The 23,354-nt window shown below is 35.4% G+C and overlaps 1 pseudogene; it reads left to right on the plus strand.

Moving 5' to 3' along the window:
* The first annotated feature begins 643 nt into the window (after window positions 1–643).
* On the plus strand, window positions 644–1,817 carry LOC149176447 (putative eukaryotic translation initiation factor 5-2; annotated as a pseudogene).
* Window positions 1,818–23,354: the final 21,537 nt, after the last annotated feature.

Below are 23,354 nucleotides of genomic sequence, written 5' to 3' on the forward strand. Positions count from 1 at the left end.
ATGTTTGATTAATAAATATGTTGACAATTGGAACATGGGAGCATTGATATAGGCTATGATACCACTAGTGAGAGAAAACATTGAGGGCATTTCAAGAGTTGTCTTTCCAAATCCTTTTTATAAATTTTGATTTAAATTTGAGTGTTTTTCTTGCTACCGAAGAATTTAATAACTGATATAGACTATGATATCACTAGTGGGAGAAAACATTGAGGGCATTTCAAGAGTTGTCTTTCCAAGTCCTTTTTATAAATTTTGATTTAAATTTGAGTCTTTTTCTTGCTACCAAGAATTTAATAACTGATTTTGAAAGACTTGGTAATTAGGATAGTTTCCCTCATAAATATGGAAGTTGGGGTGGTAATGACCATAGTGCTTTAGAATTTAATTGAAGGAATAGGTTGGCTACATTATTTGTTTTTTGTAGTTGATGCATGGATTGTCTATTATAATGAAGTAAATATGGGATTGTACGACAACAAATTGCATCGATTATGGATAGATATAGAAGGGGTATATGCCCATGGAGAGGAGACACATGGGTTCCTAAGTAGTTAAATTCATGTGTAAGATGTTGTTAATCCTCATTGGAATGATTACTTAAAAACTTTCTATGTTTATACTATGTTTTGGGTGCCCAGATATGCGAAAGAAGGTGCCCACTGTGGATTGGGACATTGTTGGTATGTTTTAGGATCTCTAAAAATGATTTTTTCATGGTTATTACTCACCAAAGAACTTTGGAACTTAGTTGAGTAGTGGGGTCATGAATTGAAGCACATTGGGCTAGTAAGATAAGAAATGGAAAATAAATCACCAAGGGGTCTATAGAGTAGTGAATGGATAGATTAGAGGCATCTAAGATTGGTCAAGACCCTAGGCTCAACACAAATAGTTCTTTGATGTTTTTGTTTCTGTGAAGGAGAGTTACCTTCACCCAACCTACTTTTTTATGTATTGACATTTTCCCCTTGTTGTATCATAGCCTTGTTAGGGGATGGCATGTTTTGACTTTATATATATATATATATATATATATATATATATATATATATATATATATATATATATATATATATATATATATATATATATATCTATATATATATATATATATATAGATATATATATATATATAGTTTCCATGTTGGATGAGTTTAGCAGATTACAATGGCAGTAACATTACTCATATGAAGGTTGTCAGAAGATCATTTCAAAAAACACAATGGTTGAGCCCTAGAGAAAGCATGTTGATGAGAATGGTAAGAAATCCATAGAAATTATGTCAGAGAAGTGATGATAAGGAGGAAGAGAGTGATGTTGATGAGAAAAACTTGAAGACAATTAAAGGGCTATGCATTCACGTTAAGCTTCTTGTTTATTTTAATGATTTCCTTCAAAGGGGAAAGTATCCTAATCAATTGGCGGAGTACATACAATCTCTCGGTGGTTCTCCTCAAGAAGTGATGACTACATTGTTTGAGGCCCTTTTTAAGGTTGTTGGTAAGGGATTTTCCAAGTAGGTTGCAAAGAGAACGATTTACTTGTCCAAAGGTCTTCAGAATGAAGATTCCAAGTTGTTATTGTTGAATGCAATTGATGATTTTTGCAAACATGCTAGTGCAGATGCAATCAAGGAGGTTGCATTGGCTCTGAAAGTTTTATATGATGATGAAATATTAGAAGAAGATGTTATTTTCCAGTGGTATGATAATCATACTTTGAGTGCCCAAGGCAATAACTCTTCAATGTGGAAAAATGTTAAGCCATTTATTGAGTGGCTCACAAGTATTGAATTTGAATCCGAAGATGTTTAGTTAGAAAACTAAATATGGTTGACCATTTTAAGTTGTGTCACTGAAGAGATTAGCATAGTGTTTCCAAATTGTTGATACTTTTATATCTTGAAGTTGCCTATCTACACTATGCATCCAAGTTGAATGGAGGTAGTTTTTGTGAACAATCAATTTCCACCAGGCTTTTCCATCTGATATCAGTCACCAAAGGAATTTCACCCCCAATCACCTAATTCAATATCTGTAAATTTTTTTTTTTTTTTTTATTATGTTGGGTTACATATATATGTGTATTGCTTACAATTTTGTAATATAGGAGGGTTCATCCCTACGAATTGCCTCTTTTGTGCATCTTCCCAACATTTTTGGAGTGTCTATATGTTGATCACTCTTATCATCAATATCTTTGAAACCTCCATGATCTGGCTCCATTGAAGCAAAATTTCCCTCTTATTCCTTCACGATGGCTCCTTCTATGCGACATATTCTTTCTTCTATGCTACTCTTTCCTTTGCTACTGTCTTACGACGTTTCCTTTGCAACATGTGGTGCAATTGCTAGTTTAAAATGTTTGAAACTTCCGATTTTTAAAAAAGTCTTTTTGAATTTCAATTTTTTTCATAATTTTAATTTTCGAACCACATAAAATGATTTCATGGACAATAAGGTCACACATGATAGTTGGTTTAGTTTTGATAGCATTATATTTAGTTTTAATGACTATCTTTAAATATAATTTAGTTTTGATTAGAAAATGTTTAATTAATAAAAAAATTTTAACATAGTTCAGTAATAGCATGCAAATATATCTATATATATATATATATATATATATATATATATATATATATATATATATATATATATCTTATTAGTCCTTGCCAATAAAAAATTTGAGCAATCTATTTGTATATTGATTACTATTAGTTTAGCATTGGCAATGCACATTATAATGTTTAATTTTGAAAAAACAAATATTTATTTTTCAATATTATTGAAAAAATAATTTTCAAACATTTGATCAAACCATAACAAGGTTTTATTGTAGTCTTTACATAACACAATGCCATGTGGATAACTCTCATATTTTCTTGAAATAATTTACTGATGCAATTGCAATATTTGTGCCATGTATTTTAGATATTTGTGCATAGATCTTTCATTGTTAAGTTTCATAGGAAAAGCACCCAAAATTAAAGTCCTTTAAAAAGTTCATACTCATGTAAATAGCATATTCCTATCAATTACTACCCACCATAATTTAAGCAAGTATTTGTATAAAAATGAACAGAGACAAAATGTATATAAAGATACTTAATAAGAGTTAGTGTCCACCATTATTTATGTATCCTTCTTAATAAGTAATGTAAAAATGTAAATGTGTTGACTTACTAGTGGTTACTACGCTCCAAAATTTATGTAAATCTTTGTCTCTTATTATTAGATAATTAAAATTTTCACTTCATATATTAATTTGCAATTTTTCTAAAAACATAATTTATAATTGGAGTGGAAGACTATGCTACCTTGCAACACTTATTTTTTTATTATTTTATTTGAAATACGATTTATTTCAATTTCTTGGCTAAAGAGAAAATTTACAAGAAACAAAACCATCTTACGTCTCATATACATGACCATTAAGACTATGTGGCTCTATATCCACATATAATATTTTTTTTTTGTAAAATTGATGAGACAAGTGTATATTTTATGTTCACCCACATTTATATGATATCGAGTATTTTTTATTGTTAATGATTTTTTTTTTGCTAAAGCAAGAGTGTTTTCTGTTTCTCATTCAAAGGTTTAAAAATTTACAAAACTATGTTACAAGTCCCGGACATAGTCAACGGGCATAGCTGGGGACCGCCAAACCCTAAACAGCGGGCTGCAATCCTTAAAACAGACAACCCACTAAAAAACAAACTCCCGTACACAAAAGGAGAATAGACCCAAAGCACATAATAAATCGGGTCTGTCCTGGGGGCCTAAACTAGTGCAACTAAGAGATCTACCATTCAGGAGCCAACACATAGAACTCGAAAAGCACGAAGGATAACTCCTGGAAATAGCTCGACATACTAGAGTCGTTGATCTTCCCTCCCTTGATCCAACGATTGAGGAGAATATCGCACGGAGAAGAAGCATGAGGAAAACCTGCGCGATATGGGCGGTATTATCGCTCCGCCCGCTGCCACGTGTTGATTGATGAGTGGCATCAGAGGCAAACCTTGTAAAACCACTTTTGGGCTCGGTTGCGTGCGATAAACCAGAAAACCGCTTGACCTCTAATTCCTTTGTGAACGAAAACCACTTGCACCTCATCGCCTGCCATCGAAAAGAGAGCCTTCAATACATCGCGAAAGGGAGCAGCGCCTAGATGAGCCCTGGTCCGCCATCGTCTTCCCTGCCCGACTTGAGAAAAATCTCATTGTCAGTGCTAGCTAAACTGTAGCATTCTTCTCTCAAATTCCATGCAAGCATCATTTCCCAATTGTAAAAACTGTATTCACTCTTGCAGAGCACCCCTTCATTTGCCAGCCGGTCTGCTACTTTGTTGGCATTTCTGCACACATGAGCAAAACTTAGGGTTCTCAAGATTCTCATATGTGATTGAATGTGCGAATAAACCTGCAACAGTCTCCAGTGGTGCAAGATTTTCTTTGGGTCTAAGCCATTAGCTATTCTTTTTATGGAATTGATTGTTAATTCAGAATTAGCTTCTATTATGGAGTTCTTCATGTTGAGATTTCCTAGAATCTCTGAGCCCTGTTTTATGGCCATTAGTTACGCCATGTTGTTGGTCGCATTCCCTAAATTGCTGTGGAAAATGACTATTAAATTCCCCTTCTCATCTCTAATGGCACCTCCATACCCTGCTTCCCCTGGGTTACCTTTCGAGGCTTCATCTATATTTAATTTTAAGTACCCAAGGGGGGAGGGGGGATGCCAAAAGTCCTGCCTCACAGTAGCGCGAGATGCAATCTGGATTGAGCCCTAAGGGACCATCTTCTGTAGGCCCAAAACAAGAAGAATTTGAGCGTCCTGATGAGAAGGCAGATTCTCAGTAGGGTGCTTCTGAAAGGTATTAACAGTCTCTTTGAGCTGCCTGAGAAGTTGATTTATGATGATTTGGGGTGGGCTGGATTTGTTCTTGAAAATTCTATTATTGCGTTCTTTCCAGACATTCTAGATAAGGAAGCCTGGGATCAGGGTCCAGGTTGAGTTGACAGTCTCATTCTCTGAGAGTTTTTTCCTCCAATTCTTTAAGGTTTTGGAGATGTCATTTTCATCTCTGTCAGTTTGTCTAAAGATACACTGCTTGGTTCCATAGGGTAGAGGTGAAAGTGCAGACGCTGAGAAGGTGATCCCTCGTTTTTCTTGGATACCACATAATTGCATATGGAAGGTCCTGCAAAACCTTTCTTTCTGAGATTTTCCCAAGTCAATATCTTTTTGTGATGAACCATCCACATAAACAGCTTGATTTTCATCCATTGAGGGTGCTTCCATAGGCCCTTCCAAGTGTTGTCCGGGTTTGAAAAATTGTATCCAGTGACCACTTCTTTGGCTTCTTTGAGGTTGAAATTGCCCTCACTACTTCTTCCCCATCTAAGTTGATCTGGGGACGACGAGATCAAAATTTTCCTTTTTTCCAGGATTTTGGCAAGAGTTTTTGCCTGGGTCTTCAGAGGAGATTCTTCACTATTAATTGGTATTTTCCAAGTTCTCCACTTGCTATTGTTTCTAGTTTTATCCCAAAAGTCACTTACCTTTTTTATTCCTTTGTTGACAGTTTCCTCTCTGAGAATGTCTAGTCCTTCTCTACTTAAGTTGGATTCCTATTGTCAGTTATCCTCCCAAAACCAAGCAAGGTTTCCATTCCCAATCTCCCAAAAGCTGTGATTCTGAACTAAAGCTCTGTTCTCCCAAGCATTATTCCAGATGTGGGAACCCCTTATGTGCCATGTCATTCTTATCAAGTCCCCCTCACTCTAGTTTTTTGCATATTTCTCCTTCCAGAGCTTGGCCCAAGGGTTGCTGGATTCCTTCAGCCATCTCCACCAAAGTTTGGCCCCCAAAACTTTTTTAAGAGTTTCCGGGTCATGGAGACCAAGCTCCCATGAGGCTTGGGCATGCAAAGTTTGTCCCAAGCTACCAGCGCCCATTTCTTCTTTTCCTCTCCTTTTCCCCATAGAAAGTCTCTTTGCATGTTCCTGATTTGTTGGGCAACTCTGCCAGGGATAGGAAGGGTTGAAAACATATAAATTGGAAGAGACTACAGGACCCTCGTTGTGAGAATGAGCCTGCCAGCAAGGTTTAAGGATCTACTTGTTCACTTGCAAATTTTGTCCTTTAGTTTATTGATCAAAGTTTCCCATACCTCCTTGCTCTGAGGTTTGTTAGTGAGAGGTATTCCCAGATATTTGGAGGGGAGTTGGTCTCTCTGAAATTTGAGAATTCTGGAGAGGTTTCTCTGAATTGCAATATTTGTATTGAAAAAAAACACTTTAGATTTTGAGAGACTTACCTTTGTACCAGCCGCTAATGCAAAATCCTACAGGATTTGTTTGTAGGCTTTGGCTTCTTTGACCGTTGGTATGCCCTGTAGCATAGTGTCATCTACAAATTGCTGATGAGTTAACGTGTTCCCTTCCTGGGTAAGCTTGAGACCCTGGATTGTACCCTCCCTTTTGGCAGAAGTGATTGCTTTGCCTAATCCTTCCATCATGAGAATAAATAGAAATGGTGAAAGCGGATCTCCTTGCCTGAGGCCTCTCGAGGGTCGAAAGGATTTGGAGGGAGAGCCATTGAGGAGGATGGAAAAGCTGGCTGAAGTTACCAAAGCCATAACCCATCTTATCCAATTCTGGTCAAAGCCATAAGCAATTAGAACTTCTTTGATATATAACCAGCTCAATTTGTCATAGGCTTTCGCTAGGTCCAGTTGAATGATCATCCCTGCTTGCTTATTATTCTTGAGAGAGTGGACTATTTCATGTGCTTGAATGATGTTGTTAAGAATTTGCCTTCCTTCCACATAACCAGTTTGCTCCTCCGAAACGAGTGTTGGTAGGAGGGGCTTTAGTCTGTTTGCAATAACTTTGGAGATGATTTTGTATATCACATTACAAAGGGCTATGGGCCTGAACCGATCTGGAGTCATTGCCTTATCCTGTTTAGGAATGAGGGCAATGAAAGAGGTATTTAGCGCTTTTAGGATTGTTTTTGAAATCCTTGAGTCCTCCACCACTTCCAGAATATCCTTTTTGACTATTTCCTAGCTTGCTTTGAAGAAGTCTATGTTAAAACTGTCCGGTCCAGGCACTTTCCCATTGTGCATCTCATTTATTACTTCTTTTACCTCTTCTTCTGATATTGGTCTGTTGAGATTGAAATTATCTTCCCTGGACACCAGTTTTGGAATATGCTTCGTAAATTTTTTGATAGCTAGCGATCTGTTTGAGATAGGCTCCTCTATTATTTTTTGAAAATGTTGTACCAGAACAGACTCCATATCTTTGTGTGTGTTGAGCTCTCTTCCTAGCGGATCTATGAGCTTTGTGATCCGATTATGGGCCCGGTGTTCCATGGTAGATTTGTGAAAAAACCTTGTGTTTCTTTCTCCTTCTTTGAGCCATTGTACTCTTGATTTCTACTTCCAGAAGATTTCCTCCTGCTGACATCTGGTGTCCCATTCCTATTGTAGTGAGGCTACTTGCAAATTCATGTCCTCAATGAAGCCTTCCTTAATAAGAGTTTGGTTAATATTTTGAAGCTTTTGTTCCACTTCTCTTTTGACTTTAAAAATGTTTCCAAACTCACTTTTGTTCCAATCTTTGAGTTTAGTCTTGATGTGCTTGAGTCTCTGTTGCAGCATGAACATTTTTGTGCCTTGAACCGGTAAATCTTCCATCCACCACTTATCAATATTGGATATGAAATTAGGGTGAGTAAGCCAAACATTTTCAAACCTGAAGGGTCTGTTCCTTGGAGTGCCAATAAAATAAGCTTCTAGTTGAATTGGCCAGTGGTCGGACCCTCCAAAAGGTAGGATAAAATCATTCAAGTTAGTCCCCGAGAGAAAGAGGTTCTTTGAGATTAGGAATCTATCTAGTTTTGAAGCAACCTGTGATGCTCCGCCCCTCTTATTGTTCTAGGTGAAGATCCCATTTGCTGTTTCTAAGTCCACTAGCTTCAAATTGATGAGGAAGTTCTGAAAGGCAATAGAATCTTTGCCCATTATTCTAGTGCCAACTTTTTTTTCTGTAAGAGATTTAATGATGTTGAAATCTCCACCCAAAATCCAAGGTATTGCTGGGTGTCTCTATCTAAGCTCCTCCAGTGAGGTGAGAAGCTTGAGTTTATCGTTAGGATTTTGAGGACCATAGACATTAGTAACCATATAAATATCCTTGTCACCTAAAGGTTGGATAACCATTGAAAGATAGTTCCTAGATGCTTCCGCATCCAAAATGTCAAATTTCTGGGGATTCTAGAGAGTGAGAATCCCTCCCGCTATATTATTGCTTTTACTTCTAGGTATTCATACTTACTAAGCCATTTTCTATTTATCTTCTGGACTTTATCTATTGAACATTTTGCTTCTTGTATGAACACCATATCTAGGTTTTCTTCTTTTATTCTGCTGCTGAGATTCCTCTGCTTTCTTTTACTTCCTAGACCCCTGATATTCCAAGTTGTGAGCTTCATGATGATGGGTTTTTGAATGAGTAACTGGTAAGATCTTTCATCTTACCTGAGTTGATCATGAGCTTTCCACACTCTATTAGCAGTTCATTTTGACTCTTTTTGCCTCTTTTCCTGCCTGGGTCTTAGCAGAGTGTCTTGATATTTCCTCCATTGATTTGACCCCTCCTTGGTCCTTGCTTTCATGGCTTCTTTTGTTTCCTAAGGTTTTTATCTGAGATCACCAGAGGAAAAGTTGTTGTACTCTGTCAAACTCCTCTTGTGGTAGGGAGTCTATCCCTTTGCTGGTTCCCTGGTTTAAGAATTTCTCCAAATCAAGATTCTCCCTCTCAAGAATTTCATGTAGTTCTTGGTCCTTAGTCCCAACTTCACTAGGGGTCATCTCTTGATCCCTGCTTTGTTCCATGTTGTTTGGTATGGCTTCCTGTAGTTTGTTGTTATCCTGTATTATTTCCATGTTGTCTTCATTGTCTTCCTTTTCTGTCTCTTTAGGATGATTGTCCAGAGTAATATCTTTTCCACTCTTCCCCCCTTCTTCTTCTAAAATTTCAAAACTATTGCGACTTGCTACTTTGTTATCACTCTGTTTTTTCTGATACCTTCTTCCTCTGCCTTTCCCTCTGCCTCCTATCTTGGTGAATCCTTCAGGATCTTTGTGTATGTTGGTCCTCGGATTCTCCTCCCGCTTGTTTTGTGGGCAATCTCTGAAAAGGTGTCCGTGTTCATGACATTTCCAGCATCTAAAAGGGACATGTTCATAGTCCACCGCCTGTACCCATTCCTCATCATACACTTCTAAGACCACTTCATCCGAGAGTGCTCCCGATAAATCCATTTCCACACATATTTGTGCGAAGGAAGTATATTTCCCTCTCAGAGTTGCCTCTGAAATTTTTAGAAAATGTCCTAATTTATTTCCTATAGCTTTCAAGGATTCAGGCAGCCAATAATCTAGAGGTAGGGAGTAAAGTCTTATCCATACCAGGACTGAAGTGAATGTCTCTCGCTCCGGGACAAAGTTCATTACCCAAGGTCACATATAGAGTCCTGCAGCAGCATAGAAATAAGGTCCTCCTTCGAAAACTCTGTCTTTATCCTCTAGGCTGTTGAAAACCACTGTGAAGAAGCCCTTGGACCCTAGATGTAGAGTTATATCCCCCTTTGGTTTCCAGTTGTTTCTAATCCAAGTGTACAGATTCTTCTCTGTGGGCCATAAGCCCATAAACTTACAGATAAAAGCGTATGTCGTCATGTGATCTTTGTGCTCCTGCAGTGCAGGATCATTCAGAACCACCCTAGGTTTGGTGGTAGTCTTGGGCTTAGAGGATCCTGCACTCGTTTCTCTGTTTTTATTCGAAACAACGTTGCTATAAGAGGGAGTGGAACTCCATCCTCTCTGCACCTCCATGGTTCTCAGCTCGTTCTTCCTGTTGCTTCCTGCTCCGAACCCTAACAATTTCCTTCTCTTCACTCCGGCTCTACAAAAAGGACTTATTGTTAATGATTATATAATATATTATTTTTTTATTTTTTTTATTAAATTTATTATAAAATTATAAACCAGTCTAGATTCATCTTAATTACAGATTTACCAAGTTTGCATAGATCAAATCTCTTTTCACTTTTAAATAGGTTTGCATCTCAAGATATTTGATCCCTCTCCACCTTTGGTAGATTCAAAGTTAAGATGGATCTAGGCTGGTTTTATTTCCCCCTTTAAATAGGATGTATTCCATATGAATACCATGGGTTCTCATAACCTAGACCTCAAAAGAGTTTACCTTAATTACTAAACAAAATTAATAATAATAATAATGTAGATTTTTTTTGTTAGGAGTTATTTTCATTTTACTATATGGTTATTTTTATTTTTATTTTATTTTAATTTGACTAAGTCAAAATGTTTACAAGACATTACATCATCTATACTAGGTAATTTCTCAGCACAAAAAATATAAATTTATAATAAAACGATTCTCTCTCTCTCTCTCTCTCTCTCTCTCTCTCTATATATATATATATATATATATATATATATATATATATATATATATATATATATATATATATATATATATTTTTTTTTTTTTCCACTGGAAAAATCGTAATCTTTCATTAATATTGAAAAATTACATGTTGTAGATGCCTTTCGGCATATGCAGAAATCAGCTGTCAAAAAATGGTGTTTATGAAAATGCAGTGTTCCGTCAACACCACGCAGGGTGTGCAAGTACAAGTAAATGGCATGTTATGCAGATATAATTATGTACATGTGGGGGAAAATCAGAGTTTTCGCCCCTTTTTCTTCTCTACTTTTTTCCAGCCCCCTTGTGTCTCTGCTGGATTTATCAGTGCGAGTGCAGTTTTAGCCATAGGTGGTGGATTTTCTTTATCAGAGTCTGACGAGTTTGATATGTGTTGTCGTTTGTTTCTACCCATGTCCATAATTTCTGTTGATAGTGCCTGTGTTGTTTCTAACTGTTCCTGGGGTGTTTTGTCTTCCGCTGATGGTTCTTTGTTCATCTGACTATGCTGGTTGGGATTTGTATACACCATTTCTTCTTCCTCCTCCTCATCTGGATCAGGTGGAGGAAACTGCCATCCCCTCGCTTGTTTTTCTGTTCTCTTCTTTCTTCGATTGTCTTTTTTGGCTACTGGGCATGTGTTTTGTAGGTGTCCTGTTTGTCTACATATTCGACATCTAAAAGCGGTATTTTCAAAATCTAAACCCTGGGTCCAGCTCCTCTGTCCATGCTTTAGCTGAATCTGGTCTGGCAGGCCTTTGCTGAGGTCTACTTCCACACATATCCGGGCATATGTGTAAATTCGTTCCTCCACTCGCTGGGTATCCCATTTGATGTAGCTTCCGATGGTGTTTCCAATTCCAGCTAGTACTTGTTCAGTCCAGAGATGAATTGGGAGGTTGTGTAGTCGAACCCAAACTGGCATTTTGGTAACAACCATTTTGTTTGCGTCAAATTCTGGGAACCAAGGTGTGATGAAGAGTCCTGTGGATCCCCAGAACCACGGTCCATCCTGTAAAACTTTATCCCTGTCAGCTGCTGTTATGAAATTTACTATAAAAAATCCTTTGGAGCAGAGGTGTATATCGCATTGCATGGTCCAGTTAGTGAAGATCCAATGGAATAAATCCATTGGTTTGGGCCAAAAGCTGTTAAATCTGCATATTATTGCATTCCTTTCATATGTAGAACAGTACTCCTCAATTTCTGGTATGTCTATGTTATATTCTGGGATATGATCCAACTGTTCCACAATATATGGCCTGGCCTCCGTACCTGTTTGATTTGGTGCTGTTCCTTCTTTGTTTTTCCCTTGTAGGATGTCTTTGAAGGAAATGTTGCTTGGTTTTTTCTTTGCACCTGTACCACTCCCTTCAGCACTGTTGTTATTCCTGCCATTTACAGATGCTCCCCCTCTCAATCTCAGATTGAGTATGACTGTTGACTGGGGTACAATCTGGTATTCCCAGAGATATTTTGTATCTTGTAGTGCTCTGCCCTGGTATATCAGATTTTGTAATCTGATGGGGAATCCTAATTGTTCCATGATCGTTTCCTGCATTTGTTTAACAGTATCAGATCCCTTTGCCCAGATGGTTTTTGATTTTCCTTCAGGTAGTTTTATAAAAACCTGGAATCCTCCTGCCGGAGTTCCCTTTCTTATATTCAATGGATCAGTTGTATGTAGTTTGATCTGCGGCTTTTGCATGCCCCCTTTGAGGGTTCGGGCGTCCAGATCTGTTATGAGATTGGTCCGATCTACCCTGCGGGGATCTAGTTCAGAGGTCCCAAGTCTAGATCTGCGCATAATCTCCTGGATCGGAATAAGAAATCTTCGATTGACCATAAAGAGGTCTAGAGCTGATAGCTCAGTGCTCGATCTGTTCTGGATGCCGCGGGGCGATGGATATGGCTCCCAATCATAGCCCCATGGTATGTGGGTGACCAGATCTACACCATAAATAAACAGATCAGCACTTTTATATTCCATGAAAAGGGTTTTTCCTTCATACCTTAATCCAGATCTGCGTTTTTCCATCCTGAGGGCTCCATTGGAGATCACTCCTCCGCCCGGTTTATTCTCGATGTCAACTATGTCCTGTTGGCGACCTGACGAATAGCTGTTCAGACCGCTTGTGCCAAGCCTATGGTTGTCGACATTCTTCATCTTCTGGGCATAACCCATACCTGTCCGATCATGGCAAATAAGGGGATCGATCAGATCTGGGCGTTTTTGAACTGGTGGTTGCAGAGGCGATTCGTCGGCGTGAGCTCTGGCCCCTTCATGCGCTATCAAACCCTGCTGCTGCTGGTAAATGACAGGAACGATGCAGCATCTCCATCCCCTCTGCTCTTCGGTTCTCCAAACGGCGCCTCCGCAGGAAGAACAAGTACCCGGATCCACCTCTGCTTTCAGAGGTGTCTCGTTATTGCCGCGCAGCAGAAACATTTTGTTCTTCAGGGTTTCAACCGAATCCATATATATATATATATATATATATATATATATATATATATATATATATATATATATATATATATATCTATATATATATATATATGATTTTTTGGTTGAAATCCTACCATACAAATTCTAGCCATATTGTGATTTCTTGTTGTTTAAAACCAGCATAGATCCATCTTAATCACGAATCTAGCAAGAGCATAGAGGGATCAAATCTCTTGAGGTGCAAACCTCTTTTAGAGTGGAAAACTTGAATAAAATGTTTGCACATGACACTTTTGATCCATTTAGAAGCTGACTAGATTTGTAATATATATATATATATATAGATATATATAATTTTTGAATTTATAAACTGGATTCTGTGCTTTCAAAATTTATTTGGAAACATGGATAGTGTACACTTCACAACTTAAACTTGCAATTTGAACACATCTTTTCTCTATTGCAAACAAAATTGACCAAAAAAATATACTTAAAAAAAGCCATTATGTAAACTAGTGAAATTACATAAAATGTTTTAATGATCATTTTTTCAAAAATAACTTTATATAGTGCATATATAGTTTTCTTTAATCATATATAATATATCATATAGTTTTTGAATGCGACATATTAATTTGATATTAAGAATTAACTGAATTACATATCTCATTCTAGTTGGATTTTTTTAATTTTAATTATTCTTCTTATATTGAAATATTTTATTATTGTCAACACAAATATTTTTTCATTTACATTCTCTTCATATACATATTCATGAATTTGGGAATGAAATAAATTAGTGAACCTACATATTTAAAAACTTTAATCAAATCATGTACTAAAATATTTTTAAAAAGTTTATTTAAGCCACACCCTAAATATTTTTTATACAACTTTCTCATGCTCAAATGTGAAAATAAAAAGTTTTTATTTTTATTTTTGCTTTTTTTATACTTTTACTTACTTTATTTCATATGGACATCTAAATATTTGATTTATAATTTAGAGAGTAAAAAATGTATCTTCATTTTAGTTTTTTTATTGTAACGGATATTTTTTATTAATTTTTTTTTTTAAAGGGATACATGTCAACTCTAGGTTGAACAAGGACATACTTACACATCTCCCTCGTACTTCACACTGACTAGAGAATGAACCTCTCGGCTCAATAATTTTTAAATGCAGAAATAGATTCCATACCTAAAAAACTTGTGAAACACTTAATTTTTGCAAATTATAAAAATTAAAATATATAATTTTTAAAAATATGTACTTGATTTTAAACAAAATTGATTAGAAAAAATACTAAAAAAAACAAACTATTTCATTTATTAATTACAATATATATATATATATATATATATAATTAATTCTATATAAACTATTCTTTTAAAATGCATTTTAGAGAATAAAACATATTAAATTCAAATAAAGATACACATTTATTTAATAAACTAAGTTAAAAATAATATAAATTAATTATTGATGAACAATCCTTAAAAAATGCAATTTGATTTAATAAATGTTGAATTAAGTTCAATGAATAATTATCAGAAGAAATTTCGGCGTAAATCATGCAACGCTGGATCTGTTTTCTTCAACTCGTCTTGACGATGAACCACATTGGTTGGTTCGAAACGCGTCGGCAATGATTTTCTGATTGTGATTTACGCCGAAATTTCTTCTAATAATTATTATGGATCACAAAAGCCTCAACCAAAATTCAATGAAGTCAAACACATGTTCATCGGACTAAATTAAAAATACTAACCCGTAGATATAGCAGCACCTGAAATTCGCTGAGAGGTCGATTGTGCACAATTGCACACTTACCACATGTGGACATTTTTTTGATCTAAAACAAGCAAGTGCAGATGTAAATATGTAAATTTGATCATGTACTAATAATAAAAATAAAGATGTGACCCTCATTTTCCGTAGGTGGCTTAGCTTCTTATGTGTGGAAAAGAGCAATCATGCACCACTCTGAATAGTTTCTCAAATAAGAATTACCCACATCTCTCGGTTTTATGATAGAATTTCGGGCCGTTACCCACATCTCTCGGTTTTATGATAGAATTTCGGGCCGTTACCCACATCTCTCGGTTTTATGATAGAATTTCGCGCGCCGAAGATAATATAAAAACGGAAGTGTCTACTGAGGCAGAGGAATTAATTGGAGCAGTAGTCTAATTAGTCTGAGGAATTTTCAGAAAAGTTATAAAAATTTAGAGAAAATTTCACAAAAATTTTGTAAATCAATTTTTATTATAAAATATGATTTAAATATCGTTTCTACAAAAAATTTTGAAATTTTTTACAGAAATTTCAGCCACTTTTACCCATCCGAACAATTCCTTCACCTCATTATACTACTTCTTAATTGGATGGTTAAAAGTGGTTGGTTTCAAAAATTAATTCTGGTGGTACCAGCAGTGTTTAAATTCCGTTTCAAACACTCTTGGACCTCATGGTAGCATTCCGTTTACGGATCAGCAGATGAAAATGCTGGGTCGTCTTTAGAGTGCAGCTGAAATTCTTATGTGGCGAACTTGGCGGCAGCGGCTTGAATTTGCGACTGAGACTGGGGAGAGGTGCAGGGGATTTCCTGCGGAAAAAGGGGAAAATTGAGCTTGGCTTTCGATCCTCTCAGGCAATACGCAGCAAAATCGTAGGCGCGGGCAGCCTTTTCTGGCGTTCGTAGGAGCCGAGCCAAATTCTTCCAGTGGAGTTGGGCATTCGAATTTCTGACGCCCATTTCCCCATTTTCTCTTTCGGACTCCCTTGAACTGCCGTGACTTCAGTGAGCGGTTGCTGTGGCCTTTCTGATTTGTTGAGGGTTTAGCTATTTTCGGGGTATCCGGGATCCGAACTCAGGACGTGCTCGTGAAATGTGATGGTGAGCAGAATTGCTCTCGCGATTTGACGAACGGAGATAGATGAAGCCGCAATTTTTTTAATGAGGTATGGAAGATAGACATACACAAAATTTTCTAGTGTGATTTTTTTAAGTTTTTCTGATCTAATTTTTCTAAAATTCGACAAAATTTATTGAAATCACAAGTATGATGGGTAACCCTGCACAATATAAGTGTTCTAGGTGTTTTTAAAGGCGCTGAATCCATATATAATGTCAAAAAACCAGTTTAAATAATACAAATCAAAATTTTACCTCCAATTTTTCTATCAAATTACAACACTAAAAAATCCAAAAAATCACACTAAAAACAATTCCCAAAACATTTTGACTGCGTCAGACATTGTTAGATGTGGTCTTCACCGTTACCTAGAAATTTAAACGCGCAATCAGTGTTCAAAATTGAACACGTCAGAGCCCTTCAAAGGGCCTCTGGCACGTCAGAGAAGTAAGGGGAAATTTTTACACGTCAAAAAAAATTTTAAATATGATTTTTGTCATTTAAAAAAAAAATTGGAATAATATCTTAAAATTTTTTAAGAAGGGCTGTTAAATTTTCAACTTTTTTTTTTAAATTTCATTTTTTTTTAAATTAAAATTTTAAGAATGTTGAATTTGGGAATTTCCTTTCATGTTAAAACTTAAATCCTATTTGAGAAACTCCCATTTCAAAAACAACAGTTTCTTTTTTAGTTGTTTTTCCTAATTGTGCATATGATGCAAGTTTTTATTACTTATTATGCCAAAATTACCTTTTCATACCATTACATTTGGCAGTTTCTAAGTTGCTCCCATTTAAAAAACAACAGTTTCTTTTTGAGTTGTTTTTTCTAATTGTGCATATGATCCAAGTTCTTATTAATTATTATTTAACAATTACCCTTTGATACCATTTCATTTGGTAGTTTCAATTGAGAGCCACTAGGTTTGACAACGATTTAAGCTGGAGAGGAGCGCATTCCACAGGCTTGCTGGAGAGGAGCGCATTCCACAGGCTTGCTGGAGAGGAGCGCATTCCACAGGCTTCCTAACGTACTGGATTTTATTTGTTTGTAGATTCCCAATTCCTGGTATGTTTTCATATTCCCAATTTCTAAATGAGTTACTTGTATCAGTGTTAGTAAATGTGGTAGTGACTTGGAGGCAAGATACTAGTAATCAGAGAACAGATTTATCTTTGTTCATAATAATTATAGATGCCACCTCAAATCTGGAAAATATGTTGTGGAATGCTTGTAGTTTGCTTACAAACATGAAATGTGAAATAATTATAGATGCCACCTCAAAAAATAGATAAGTCAAAATTTTAATTAAAAAATAGTTATCTTTTGTTCCCTTCAAAACTATTTACCCTTATGGTTGACATCATTATCTTCAATCTTTTTTATTACATATTTTTTGTTTTGAGACCAAATTTTTCCTAATACTTTTCTCTTTCCATCTTGTGATAACCTGGCCACTTATCTGCTCAAACAACCTCTTTAGTAAATATTATATTATTATATATTTCATTTTTATTATATTATTATATATTTCATTTTTATTCCTGCCATTACATAATCATAATCACACCCTAGAATCAAAACAACCGCAATAATTCTGATCATAGTCACACCATAGAATCAAAACAACCACAACAATTCTGGTGTCATATGCATTCATTGGTCAATAATTAACCTTAAAATCCACACTTAAACATTTGCAATGCATTCTTCGCTAGGAATGCGCTGATATCCTGGAAGACACCCTTAGAATGGCAGTAACATGCAACCAAATTCAAAATCTAGTACAACAAGCATAAGGAATAACAAGCCCAAAGCCCCACAAAAAAATGCAATTTTTATAGATAAAATGAACTTATCACTGGATTTTATGCTTGAACTTTGAGGCCTGCTCCTGTGAGGTATGGTTTGTCTTTTTGTGGTACTGAATCTTTATCCAACGGAGGCCAGCTGAAGTTCCTGCTTTGGCCTTCTTTGCACCTGTGCTTGCAGCAGATTTTGCCTTCTCAAACCCTGTACTCGCTACAGATTTCACCTCATTATGATCTCCCAATTTGCCCTTACTCTTCGCAGACTCTTCAGAGCTAAATTCCTCGCTGTAATCCCGCTGATCAACGCCTGAAGCATTGTTGTACTGGTGGGCGAATTTAGGTGCCATCTCATTGGATTTAGCAGCCAAGGCCATTGCAAACTGAACTTATCTTGAAACTGAGAGTGAGACCAGAGGATGTATATGCAGGAATAGAAATAGGAATTGGAATTCCTTCTCAGTCCCAGACTGTATATACCTCTTCATGGGAGGAGATATGTATATATACAATGTATATATACACCGGTGAATAGAGTATGGCCTGCCTAATTGGGAGTGGGTGGATACACATTCAGGGGAGACCTTGATAACCTTGATAACCTATTCAGTTTATAATAGAAAAAAAATTGATGTCTATTTTAACACTTATAAAAGAAAATAAATTTAATACTACATAGCATTTTTAGATCCAAAATTAAAATCAATCTAAATTGGTAATATAAATATTTTATCAATACTTTAATTTAATATTTTGATTGAAAACCCTTACCCACACATAAATCTATCAAACTATCTCATGCCAAACACGAAACCGCCTCATCAATTATAAAAATTAGAAATACAGCCCACAGTTTTCCAAATCCGCCTCGCTTATGAATACAACCCACTGTTTTTTAATCCCTTGTCTTCTATAAAATACAACACCCTTCTTCGATTCCTCAGAGCTTCTCTTGCGTTATTCAGTTTATAATTGAAAAAAAATTGATGTCTCTTTTAACACTTATAAAAGAAAATAAATTTAATGTTTTATGGCATTTTTAGATTCAAAATTGAAATCAATCTAAATTGGTAATATGAATATTTTATCAATACTTTAATTTAATATTTTGATTGAAAACCCTTACCCACACATAAATCTATCAAACTATCCCATGCTAAACACGAAACCGCCTCATCAATTATAAAAATTAGAAATACAGCCCACAGTTTTCCAAATCCGCCTCGCTTATGAATACAACCCACTGTTTTTTAATCCCTTGTCTTCTATAAAATACAACACCCTTCTTCGATTCCTCAGAGCTTCTCTTGCGTTGTTCAGTTTATAATAGAAAAAAAATTGATGTCTCTTTAACACTTATAAAAGAAAATAAATTTAATGTTTTATGGCATTTTTAGATCCAAAATTAAAATCAATCTAAATTGGTAATATGAATATTTTATCAATACTTTAATTTAATATTTTGATTAAAAACCCTTACCCACACATAAATTTATCAAACTATCCCATGCTAAACACGAAACCGCTTCATCAATTATAAAAATTAGAAATACAGCCCACAGTTTTCCAAATCCGCCTCGCTTATGAATACAACCCACTGTTTTTTAATCCCTTGTCTTCTATAAAATACAACACTCTTCTTCGATTCCTCAGGGCTTCTCTTGCGTTATTCAGTTTATAATAGAAAAAAATTGATGTCTCTTTTAACACTTATAAAAAAAATAAATTTAATGTTTCATGGCATTTTTAGATCCAAAATTACAATCTAAATGGGTAATATGAATATTTTATCAATACTTTAATTTAATATTTTGATTGAAAACCCTTACCCACACATAAATCTATCAAACTATCCCATGCCAAACACAAACCGCCTCATCAATTATAAAAATTAGAAATACAGCCCACAGTTTTCCAAATCCGCCTCACTTATGAATACAACCCATTGTTTTTTAATCCCTTGTCTTCTATAAAATACAACACCCTTCTTCGATTCTTCAGAGCTTCTCTTGCGTTATTCAGTTTATAATAGGAAAAAAATTGATGTCTCTTTTAACACTTATAAAAGAAAATAAATTTAATGCTTCATGGCGTTTTTAGATCCAAAATTAAAATCAATCTGAATTGGTAATATGAATATTTTATCAATACTTTAATTTAATATTTTGATTGAAAACCCTTACCCACACATAAATCTATCAAACTATCCCATGCCAAACACGAAACCGCCTCATCAATTATAAAAATTAGAAATACAGCCCACAGTTTTTCAAATCCGTCTCGCTTATTAATACAACCCACTGTTTTTTAATCCCTTGTCTTCTATAAAATACAACACCCTTCTTCGATTCCTCAGAGCTTCTCTTGCGTTCGCGTTTTGTTATCATTTTTATACGTCTGAATAACTATCCTAGTTGCAATTAAGCTTAATTTATTCAGTTTATAAGAATTGATAATAATTTCAAATGAGTGGTCATTAATTTTGCTCATATATTTGTGTTGACTATGAATGTATGCTCTAAAACAGAATATCCTAAAGTCTAATTGGTGAACAAGGACCAAAGCGATACCTTGATTGATTTAATAATAGCACAATATAAGAGATTTAAAGGGACCAAACATTGAAAGATTATCAATTTCATTAACATTGTATCCCAAATGAATTATGTATCCCAAACTCTAATTCATGAAGCTAGACCAAAGTGATACATAGATTGATTTAATAATAGCACAATATAAGATATTTAAGGGGAACAAAAATTGAAAGATTATCAATTTCATTGCCAATAAAGTTAAGGGTAAAGTAATTTACAATCAATTGTCTCTCATAATAACTTATTTTGAACATAAAAGTTTAGTTAATGAAATGAACATAGAAGAATAATGAGTAAAAATAGAATAATAAGATGTAAGTGGAAAAGATTTAACAACAATTTTTTTTGTTTTTTTATTTTTATTTTTCAATATGTCAATCATCTTTTTTACCAAATGTAATATGGATTTGAATTTTATAAATCAAGAAGTAAGAAAATAATTTTTTTATATCTTTTTAAATTAAACAAAGAAATTTAAAATGCTATATTTTAGAGTAGAAACACAAGTTTTTGGTCATGATATACAAAGCAATTTAATTGCACTAGAAAAAACTCACACTCATAAGTGAATTGATTATTGTTCCTTCACTTTATTTATTTTTACAAAAATATAAACAAGCATTTTGAAGGATAAAAAAATTGGAAGTTATTCAATCAATCAAAGTACTGTTTAAATCCCTATACAATAATGACATTGATCAAAGTATATCTACCTATATTTTAATCCTAGAGACGTCTAATATCACATGTTTGCAATAGTGAAATGAATAATGTTAATTTATTATAGAGAAATCCAATATACAAAAAACAATAGATATAAAGCCATATAGGACAATAATAATTAATAAGATAGAATGAGTGATGGCTTTACAATTTCATGTGATAATATGTTTATATGTGTTGGCTAGTCAATATTATGTTCATTATAACAAGTTGACTTGAGATGCAATGGAATGATTTGAAACATATGTACATTGTTCAATGTATTTTTTTTACTGTATAAAAGAAGGATAAATAGATGAAGAAAAATATTCCACTAATAAAGGCATGTAACAACTCAGAGAGAGAGATAGAGGCATTTGTTGTTTTTATTTTCCTAAAGCAAAACACACAATAAGACTATTTGAAACAATTGAAATGCGCACTCTTTCATGTTTGTAACTTTGATCTGAGAAAAGTCATTTATTTTCTGGTTTTTGCCTGTGTGACTTTGTATTTGGGTGGGCTAGCTTAGGGTTAAATTAGATTTAGTTTTTCTTGGTTTTTCCAGTAGTACGCACCCTCTGAGTATTGCACAGTGCGTACCTGTACGCACTGTTGCTGTGTGCACAGAGCGGGCCCGCACCTGTCTTAACAGGGTGCCTGCGTACCCTGCTAAAAATTAAGAAATTTCCATTTTTTACATTTTTCCTCTTAGATTTTGCTTTTTCTTAGTTTTTACTGCCCAGATCCTTTAGTCTCCTGTCAAAGATCTTCACCTGAACTTGTTTCGATAGCATTGAGTGTTTTAGTGGATTTCATAGAAGTTTAAGCCCTAGGGTTTGATTTGTGAGTAGGTCCTGTAGTGACTTTGGCGGTAGAAGTTGTCAAGCCTTAGATCTCTCTAGTTTTGTCAGCCTTCTTAGAAGTCGGACCTGTCATAAAATCTACCTGTGAGAGCAACTTATCTTTGAGTTGTCTCTTTGGCAAATTTCGAAGTGCTTGTTGATTGAGTATTGAATTCCATTTTAAAAAAAGAGCAAAAAGATTTGAGTTTTGTTTTGACTGGGTTTTTGATTCTGCATTAGCTGGTCCTTGGCTTGATTATGGTCAAGTAAAACAACCTAGAATCATCCTTGTAGGCTTTTGCCTCGTTAGGTTTGCTTTAGAGTAAATTTCCTTTTGATTTGCTTGTGAGTCAATGTTTCATAGATTTTATAGATTTTGAGATTGATTTTCGTTAGAATATATTTATATGCTTTATTAAATTAAAAATACAAAAACATCTCCTTTGAAAAGTTTTGTTTCAAGTAGCTTTTGGAGTATTTTGAGAGAAAAAGGATTTTTCGTGCACGTAATGAGTGGTCATGTTTGTATGCTTGGAAAGATAAAGAGAATTGTTTCTTTGATTGTCTTTACTAAGAAAGTTGTTTTCTATAAAATTTGCATTTTCCAACTCTCTTAGTTAGGAGTTTCATTGAAAGAGAAAAGTAGTGTAAATCATCCTAAGTGCATCTTTGTAGTGGTTTGAGTCGAGTCTACACACCATTGGTTTCATTTCCGCTACCTTTTGTCTTTAAAGAAAACCATAAAATTAACGCTTAAAGTAAAATCAACTTAGTAACTTTTATTTACTAGGGCTCTGAAACACTAATTTAGATCAGGCTAGTGTCTTGGAGTAGGAGAGTAATTAACTCTCCAAGACAACAAAACCAAACAAATAACTTATCTTGTGATAGAATAAATCCAATTGTCTCATTTGTACTCTGGGAAAGCTCCTCTTAAAGGAGAAGCACGAGCTCGTGTCCAAACCAGTGAGGGGATCAATCCTCCCTCGTTGGGAACGACGCCAGACACGCATGTATTACAAACGGTAAACCTCGGATTAACCATTGTCGAGGAGCCAGGGGTCACTTGTCGGTAAACCTTGGATTATTGTCAAGGAGCCGGCAAGGGGATTGAGCTTGATACTCTGCCCTTGCGTGCTGTCGGAGTGTAGACTGTTCCCCCAGGTGCATTTGTTGCGGTTGGTAACCTTAGTGACCATTATCTCTAGGATTCTACCGAGGTGACGGTGGAGGGAAGATCCCACTGTACCTGGAGCAGATGTCGGCTAGACTCACTTGGATTTTCCGGGGGGTTCACTTCACTCGAGACGGTTAAAGTGGAGGAACTTGTGCCGGTCTATTCATTAAGCAGGTTGCCGGGGTAACTGTTCCACCCGCCACTTCTGTACTGAATCCGGCGATGTTGGGTTTCATCTCCAACTAGCGTTTTCGGTCTGGAAGGCTACTGTTTGTGCTTGGTTTGACGCCCTAGATTCTTTAGGCGTGTGATTCAAATTTGTTTGG

The sequence above is a fragment of the Pinus tabuliformis genome, chromosome 4_1 (assembly GCF_031772625.1).
Source record: "Pinus tabuliformis cultivar Carrire ecotype Pingquan chromosome 4_1, CPIR1, whole genome shotgun sequence".
Taxonomy (NCBI): Eukaryota; Viridiplantae; Streptophyta; class Pinopsida; order Pinales; family Pinaceae; genus Pinus; species Pinus tabuliformis.